We start from the raw sequence: 8,566 nt of genomic DNA, 5'->3' as shown, positions 1-8,566 counted from the left end.
CACCTCTCCAGCCAAGTTAATGAAGGGAAATGTTCTCTAAATGTTCACTCTACTTTCATTTAAGAGATTTAAATATTCCTCCCCAACATATAAACACATTTTTGTAGTATATTTCTGAAGCCTATTCTCTGAAATATTCATTAGACAGACTTCCTGAAATATTCTCAAGTAATTCTGAGGTCTTCTGAAATTCATCACTAAAATGTTTGGCCTCTTAGCAATAATAGAAGTAGCAGCAAGCACTGGCTTAAATATAGAACTCAACAGTATGTTGAATCTTAGACAGAAATATAGATAGGAATACCAAGCAAAAATGTTTCTCATCTTCACTGTTGCCTCAATAATCATTAAGTCTGATTATAAATAACCCCAGTTTGGGCTGAATTCTCCAGCCTCTGGAGATTTGGAAATACTGTCCCAACTTCTATTCCTAGAGTTATGTGATCTCGTATCCCCCCCAACAATTTCTGTGAGTGATTCCTATCTTATTTCCAATGTCTTTCTCTGGCCACATATTTATGCGCCCAAGGGTGTTGTCTAGATTTTACCTCAGAGCAAACATAGAAATTGCACCTCAGTCTTTTCTCCATTTTCTAGGAGAGATTCAATGATAGACAGTATTTCGGGGTTCTAGCAATTCTACTGAAGTGTTAGTAAGTTATGGGAATCACTGTATTAAAACCACTGTCTTCCAAACCCCATCCTCCTGTACATGAGCCCTCTGACATGGCAATTTTTGAGTGACGAGTCCAGGCCTTCTGCTTCCTATTCTCAGAGAAAGCACATCCTAAAATTCAGTAAATAGTTCCTCCTTAATGTTATGTATAACTGGAGACTTTCATTGCTCGTGTACTTGATAATTTTCCTGAAAGAATAATTAACAGATACAAAATAATGCTACAGTTTTGATCACTACTGAAGATGCTCCCCAAACACACTTTCCTTATTACCATCATCCTCTAACTTTTTTAATGTTACTTGCAGACGACCAGCAAGCTTCTCTTGGCTGTGTCTATTTTTAATTTGACTAATGTAGCTAAGCAGTTCATTTATTGGCCAGTTCAGTCAAAAGCAGTGGTACATTCCCCTTTTGTGCACTCATTTTCTGTGGGAGGCCAGGTAGTTTATTCATTGTAAATATCAGAGAATACCATTTGTGTGCTCAGTTCTCTCTTGCTCATTTAGAAAATTGGTAATTGAAGACAGGGAGCTATAGCGTGCAAATAATTTCATTCTTTCCGGAGTTCTCTTTTTACTTCTCTCATGAACCTGGAAAGACAATGCTTACTCTTTACTATTCAGTTACTGGGCAAATATTTCTATGAATAGTTTTGTGACCCCTAGAAGCAGAATTGGCGTCATTATGTTATTCTTATTTAACATGTCTCTCCTCATCAAAGAGATGGTTAGCACCTTGAGAACCAGGATTCTGTATTTGATTATATAGATTCAGAATCTTGTACAATATTCTCAGAAAACATCCAGGGAGTGGCTGAATGAATAACAGTATTCAGTACATAACACAAACTAATCAAGTGGTGCATATAAAAATGCAACAAATATTGGGCATAATAATTAAAGAAAGTTTCATTAGAAAAGACTCTAGCGTTGAGCATTGATGAGTATATTCAGATGGAGAGAAATTCCAGGGCATCCTGGGAAAAGAGGTGTAAGTGGATGCAAAGATGGAAATTGGAGTATTATGTGGGATATAAAGGAGACTTAATTTATTTAGTGGAAGGTATATTTTGGAAAGTTTCAACATATTTGGACATGTCCGGTGAGCTAATTTACCCAGATCCATAAGTCGATGGCAAAAATGTCTGGACTTCATGCAGGGGCATAAAGAACGGAATATAATATGATTCAATTCTTGCATTTCTGTCCTTTCTCAACCAGGAATAGTACTGTCTTGAAGAACCTAACTTTATTCTTTATTTTGACCGCAACTAGTAGCTAGGAATGGCTAGAATCACCAGATAAAAAAAAAAAAAAAAAAAAAAAAACTGGGAACATTGCAAATGGTCTTACAATACGAACATTCAAGTCTGCTCACTAGTGCTTTCCTTGCAGTCTGACTCTGAATGCCAGGCCTATAAACCTGCCCGTCTGATCTGACTCCATCACCTACCTCTTCTGATTTTTGTCTACATTGACGCAGAGTCCAGAAGAATGGGTGCTTGAGGTCCAATGGTAAAGCTATAAAAACTCTAAATGAGATAGAGAAAGCTTAAATTACAGTCCTGTTAGTGGGAAGAAATAACAGCTAGCTAAGAGAGACAGTTCAGTGGATGGACAGACAAGACGTAATGATATTTAGGACAACTGTGGTGATAAGAAAAATGATGGCATAATTGAAAGAGGTGGTAGACTGAGGACCACGTTGAGGTGAGTAGGAGAGAACCACGAGTTAGTGCTTGCAAATGTTCAGTTTAAGGGTACTCCAAGAGGAGCTCAGTGTAATACAATAAGTTGAACTAGAGAGTTCTCAGGAGAGAAAACAAGTGCAGAAGAGAGCATCAGAGTCCATGAGAGAAAGTCTACTTCTACTGAGATGATAATCAAGGTTCTGAGAAAAGATGAGCATTCTGTGAGAAGATTTAGTTGGAAGAAATCAGAGAACTCATTTTAGTATTTTTTTTTAGTGTATGTGTTTATTGTGAGACAGAGAGAGAGAGAGAGAGAAAGAGAGAATTCCGAGCAGCATCTACACTATGAGCACAGAACCCGACACAGGGCTCTATCTCACAAACCATGAGATCATGACCTGAGCCAAAATCGAGTCAGACACTTAACCAACTGAACCACGCAGGCACCCCTCATTTTGGTATTTTATAATCAAATACATCATTGATTCTAAATAGAAGTCAACTCCACATCGATTCTCTTCACTGAAAACTATTTTGTGAAAGATGATTATAGGCTAAAGACCACTTAGGCAGAAGCTAGGCCTAGGCATCATGAGAGAGAAAGAAAACAATTAATTCCTGGTGATAGAGATCTTAATAGTACAGAAAGCACCAATCCCTTTGAGTCCCCATGACACTGAAAATAAGCTATGTTCTATACACAGAAATCTGCCATCAACCTGAATGCGTTGGGGGATATCAAAGAAAATAAGGGGAGGAATATATTCTGGAAATGTATTTCCACAAAACATTCCTTCTTATTGCCACGGAACTGAAGTTTTGCACACCAGTGGGAAAAGGACATACAGGCCAGGAGACAATCTGTATGATTTACTAAGACCAAGAAATCTGGAGACTTTAACCACAGAGAATTTGTTGTCCCAATAACCTGTAAGTAAGGTCTCTTTGCTAAAGCTGGTAACAACAGGCTTCAGAGCAGACTTTTCATGAGAGTGTAGTAAAAATGGCAGGGATACTGACATTGCCTGAGGCAAAGGAGCAGAGACCTCCACAAGTGTTCCTGCACTTCAAGGCACTCTCTCATGTGGTCTATGTAAGCCACCTTGTTCACGGAGTAGAAAGAATGCTGATCCACATAACTCAAATTATTTGTAAGTGAATGATACTTGTGGGCTATTTATTCACAGGGAGATGGAAGAGAAATTTGATAGATTGTCTTCTAATAAAGAATTCAAAGCTCTAGATCAAAGCTCTACAAATAGCTGATTGTTGGAAACTTCATCTAATAGGATAAATGTCATACATATTTCATTTCATAGGCATGAGATTCTCCAAGATGAACAACTAGTTCTGCTTATAGAAATTGTATTGTAAAGACATACAAATTCCAGTACAAAGCACAGACTTTTTTTTAAGTAAGGAAAGATAAACTGGACTCTGTTCCCAGTCACAACTGGTAGGAAGCAATGGATCAGATTTCCCAAAGAACAAACTTTTTACAATACAATTTGAGAGATGGAGAGGAACAATTACCCTTCAATATGGTCCCCCTCTTTGGGGGTTTGACTGTAAAAAGGAGTGATGAAGGAAATCATTCTGAAAGCATTTAATTTGTGTATGCTTTTAATCAATCATCACAATATGATTGATTTTCAAATTCAAAGACGATTTCCATTTCCCAAGTTTTATCGAATCGTGAAAGGCAGAGGAATTATAAGTAGGTAACTTCTAGACTCATGCTTTAGCCACTGAGGAACTGAATCCGAGTATTAAGAAAAAAAGTGATACATGTAATCTAAGTATATAGAAAGGCTCATTTTTTTTCACTACTAAGACACATTAGGTAAAACGTCACTAAAAGGTTGAAGATTAATGCAATGGGAAGATGTTGATTTGAATCCATTTCCAATACACTGATGACTTCTATTTTTATCAAAGATTCTCCCAATGATTAATAATCTGCTGTTAATAAAATAAAATAAAATAAAAAACAATACATACCTGAGTTCATAAAATGTTTCACTACAATCTATAAAATAATAACACAGTGAACTTTTGTGTGCCTACCAGGTGGCTTAAAAAAATAGAATATGGATTTCCAGTTTCTGATTCCTTATGTAAAGGGCTTGGAAGTTTTACTCTGTCCTCAAAACAAGTTAAAAATACTAACAAACTAAAAAATCAGCAACTCTTCTCTTAGATCCATAAGAGAAATGAGATCACAGGGCAAACCAGTGCCTGTAAAATTAGAGTGGCATACAAGTAGATACAGAGAATCACAACTCACCAAGCAGAAAGTCACAAGCTGAAACTTCAGTGGAAACCAGTGCCTGGGTAGGAAAGCCACAACTGTAGCAGATGAATTGCTGGAGGTTCACAGTGGATAACTCTTAGAGTTAAAAACTCCAGGGGAACCCCGTCATAGAAGGAGCCCCACACTTCTGCAAGTTTCACATCCATGAGCTTGATCAGGTTTCACAGTAAATACTGGAGAAAAAATTCCCCCCGGGCTTTCAGCAGGACAGAGGGAAAGGAACCATCTTGAAACACATCAGAGCCCTCTGTTCTTAACTCTTCTTAAGGTCTGCCTACAGGAGAAACCATTTAACCAGACTCTAACCAGCTGGGGCTTTATCAGAGCCTAAATGACCTGGGGAAGGAGTATATCCAACTACAGCCAGCTGTAACCTTTCATGAGGGAGAATGGAAACTCCCAACTCCAGCTACTCTAGCCATTGTGTCCTACTTCAGGGGGAGAAAAATCTGAGATATACTTTAGTTTACAGTACAGAAGCATAGGCTACTGAAAGACACAGACTAGCCAACACAGCATTGAAGGAGAAGAATAAAGTTGAAGGACCAATACTCTTAGACTTCAAGACTTACTACAAAACTACCATAATCAAGACATATATTTCTTCTTAGAATGAGTTGGGGATTGGTCTCTGTATTTCTTTTTTTTTTTTCAGGAAGAGTTATTAGATAACTGAAATTATCTATTCTTTAAAAGTCTGGTAGAACTTCAGTCTGTGTATGGACTTGCCTCTTTAAATTGTTGGTGGGAGTGTAAAACGGAACAACCCTACAAGAAAGGACTTTGAAGTGTCTAAGAAATCTACACTACATATGTATTTATACTTTGCTTCAGCAACCCCTGCTAGAAATTTACTCTTAAAATATACTTCTATAAATCACAATGGCATGTGCACAAGATTATTTGTATAGCAAAATACTGGAACAATATAAATCCCCACCTACAGGAGACTAGTTGGAGAAACTATGCTATATTCACCCATCTGTGTAGCTAGATGAACATAGTCCACTGTTTCTAATTGCTGCATGATTCTTCACCATATTTATCTATTCCTGTCTTAAAGGATAGATACCCAGATTACATCCAATTTCTCATCACATGTACTAGTGCCATAAGCAGGCATGGTGTTGAAATATTTATACCTGGTACATCACAATCCTTGTCCAATCAGAACAGTTGCCAGTCTTAGCACTGGGGCAGGTTCCTAGAAACCCCTGCTCATTAGGTTCACCAAGCAATATGAGTATATCCCAATATTTTGAAAACAAGTATACCATCCTGGTATATGATACCTGAGTTATAGCTCTAACTCTGAGGAACATCCTTGTGTACATTCCCAGTCTGAATATTCTTTTGAGGTGTAAAATCTGGAGTGGGATTGCTGTTCATGGCATGTTCTTTGGAATGTTTGGACCAGTTGACACCCCACATGTGGTGGATGGTGTTATATCCTTATATTCCTTTCAGTGTTTGTGAGTTTAGAAGGAGTCAAGTTTATTTCTGGGTTTTAATTTACATATCTCTTATTTCTAATAATCTTGGGCATCTTTTAGGTTTCATTTTCCATAAATTGTTCCTTTCCTTCACTCATTTTCCTATTCAAATTTTTTGTCTTCTCTGTTGATTGTCAGGGATTCCTTAAAATCTGGATATTATTACTTTGTTGTTTTTATTTTATTTATTTATTTATTTATTTGTTTATTTTTTATTTTTTGAGAGACAGAGTACAAGTTGGGGAGGGGAAGAGAGAGAAGAAGACACAGAATCTGAAGCAGGCTCCAGGCTCTGAGCTGTCAGCACAGAGCCCAACGCGGGGCTCGAACTCACAAACCGTGAGATCATGACCCAAACCGAAGTCAGATGCTTAACCAATTGAGCCACCCAGGCGCCCCTACTTTGTTGTTTTTAATATGACAAATGTCTTCTCCTCTTTCATTTTTCCTTTTCCTATGTTCTTTACTGAAGAGAAATCTTTAATTTTTATATATTTAAATAATGAATTCTTTTTATAGCCCTCTTATTTATAGCTTTGTAGTTTTTGTCTTTCTATATATACTTAGGATATAAAAAGCGTTGCTTAGATTTTCTTCTAGGTTTTGAGGCATGTGGTATAAGAATGTTTTATTCTACTTAAAAAAAATACCTACTTTGGAACAAAGAGATAACCCACAAAATGTCTCAAAAATTCTTGGCTTAGTTAATGGTCATAATTTGCTTCCAATATTTTATTATGAAAAATTTCAAATATATAGAAAAAGTGAAGAAATTATTACATTGAATATCCACAAACCCACAGCCCATATTCAATGATCGTAAACATTTTTGCTACATTTTCTTTAGTTATATCTACATTTTCACTACTGAGTAAACTTGAAAATTCCTTAGAATCCCCTTTTCTCTTTAGAATATATCCCACTGAAGATAGAGAGTAAGAGCATTCTGTTTAGATGACACTTAAGAATATTTTGTTTTTTTCTCTTTGTGGTTATGTTGCCAGTTTGATATTCAATTAGGTTTATTTGTCTTAATGTGTTTTCAGTTTTTAGGTTTGCATATGGTTTAGGAGTCAAAATAATGTAAAACAATTTGTTAGTGAAGTTTGCTGTCATCCTATCTTCTCTACTTTGTCAACTCCCTTTTCTAGAAGTGACCACATTTTTATTACCTCCTGGTCTATCAGTCATTTATTTATTACAAAAATGTATATAGGGGCACCTGGGTGGCTCAGTCAGTTAAGCGTCCGACTTCAGCTCAGGTCATGGTCTCACACTCCGTGAGTTCGAGCCCCGCGTCAAGCTCTGTGCTGACAGCTCAGAGTCTGGAGCCTGCTTTGGATTCTGGGTTTCCTTCTCTCTCTGCCCCTCCCCTGCTCATGCTCTGTCTCTCTCTGTCTCAAAAATGAATAAACATTAAAAATGTATATATCTCTATTGATAGATAGATAGATAGATTTTTTTCTGTTTCTAATTTTCAACCAAAAATGCCATGATCTATTCATTGCTCTTCTGTACTTTGACTTTTCCCTCTACAATAATACAAGATATCACTCCATATCAGTATGTAGAAATCTTTTCCATTCTTTTAAATTTAATGATCACATACTACAACACTGTGCCCATGGAGCATAGTTTTGTTTTGTTTTGTTTTGTTGTTTTTTAAATCAGAAAACTATTAAGAGACATTTGTAGTATTTTGAACTTTGTTTTATATTTGTAGATGTAGGTAGTCAGGGCAGATTTCTTAGGGATGGAATTTCCTGGCCTACTGACACATATAATTATTTAAGATATGGCCAGCCCCACAGGAGTTGTAACTACGTGCACTCTGACCCGCAGTGTATGACATTTCCTGATTCTCCACGGCCTCACTGTCAAACTTTTGGAGTTTTGCCAATCTGATAGGTGAGAAATTACATCTCATTGTAGTTTTAATTGGTGTTTCTCTTATTACAAATGAGGATGATTATCTTTTCATATATTTAACAGCTCATAACTTTTGGGACCACCTTCCTATTCTGAGCCGATATGGTAAGGAGGGCCTCATTAGGTTAAGTGAATCTGTATATCCTATTCCCTTTGCTACAATGATTGGTTCAGAGATGGTCACTTGGCACGTCTGGAGCCAATAAAGACAGGACTAGAACGGCACTGTGCTCTTTTTTGCAGATGGCAGGATTGATTCATATTTCATTTATATTCTTTGTTACATGGGAAAAATTATTCTCCTTGTATTGTCAAAAAATTTATGCAATAAGTTATTGTATTTAAGTTTGTAAGTAATTATTGCATTCCCAAGTAAAGTTGACTATATGGGAATCAAGCAAGTATATAAAATGTAAAGACTGACCAGAGCAAGGAGATAAATTATTTTGTGCATGTGGTTT

The sequence above is a fragment of the Herpailurus yagouaroundi genome, unplaced genomic scaffold (genome assembly GCF_014898765.1).
Source record: "Herpailurus yagouaroundi ecotype Mexico unplaced genomic scaffold, PumYag 100, whole genome shotgun sequence".
Taxonomy (NCBI): Eukaryota; Metazoa; Chordata; class Mammalia; order Carnivora; family Felidae; genus Herpailurus; species Herpailurus yagouaroundi.
This window is presented reverse-complemented; position numbering follows the sequence as displayed.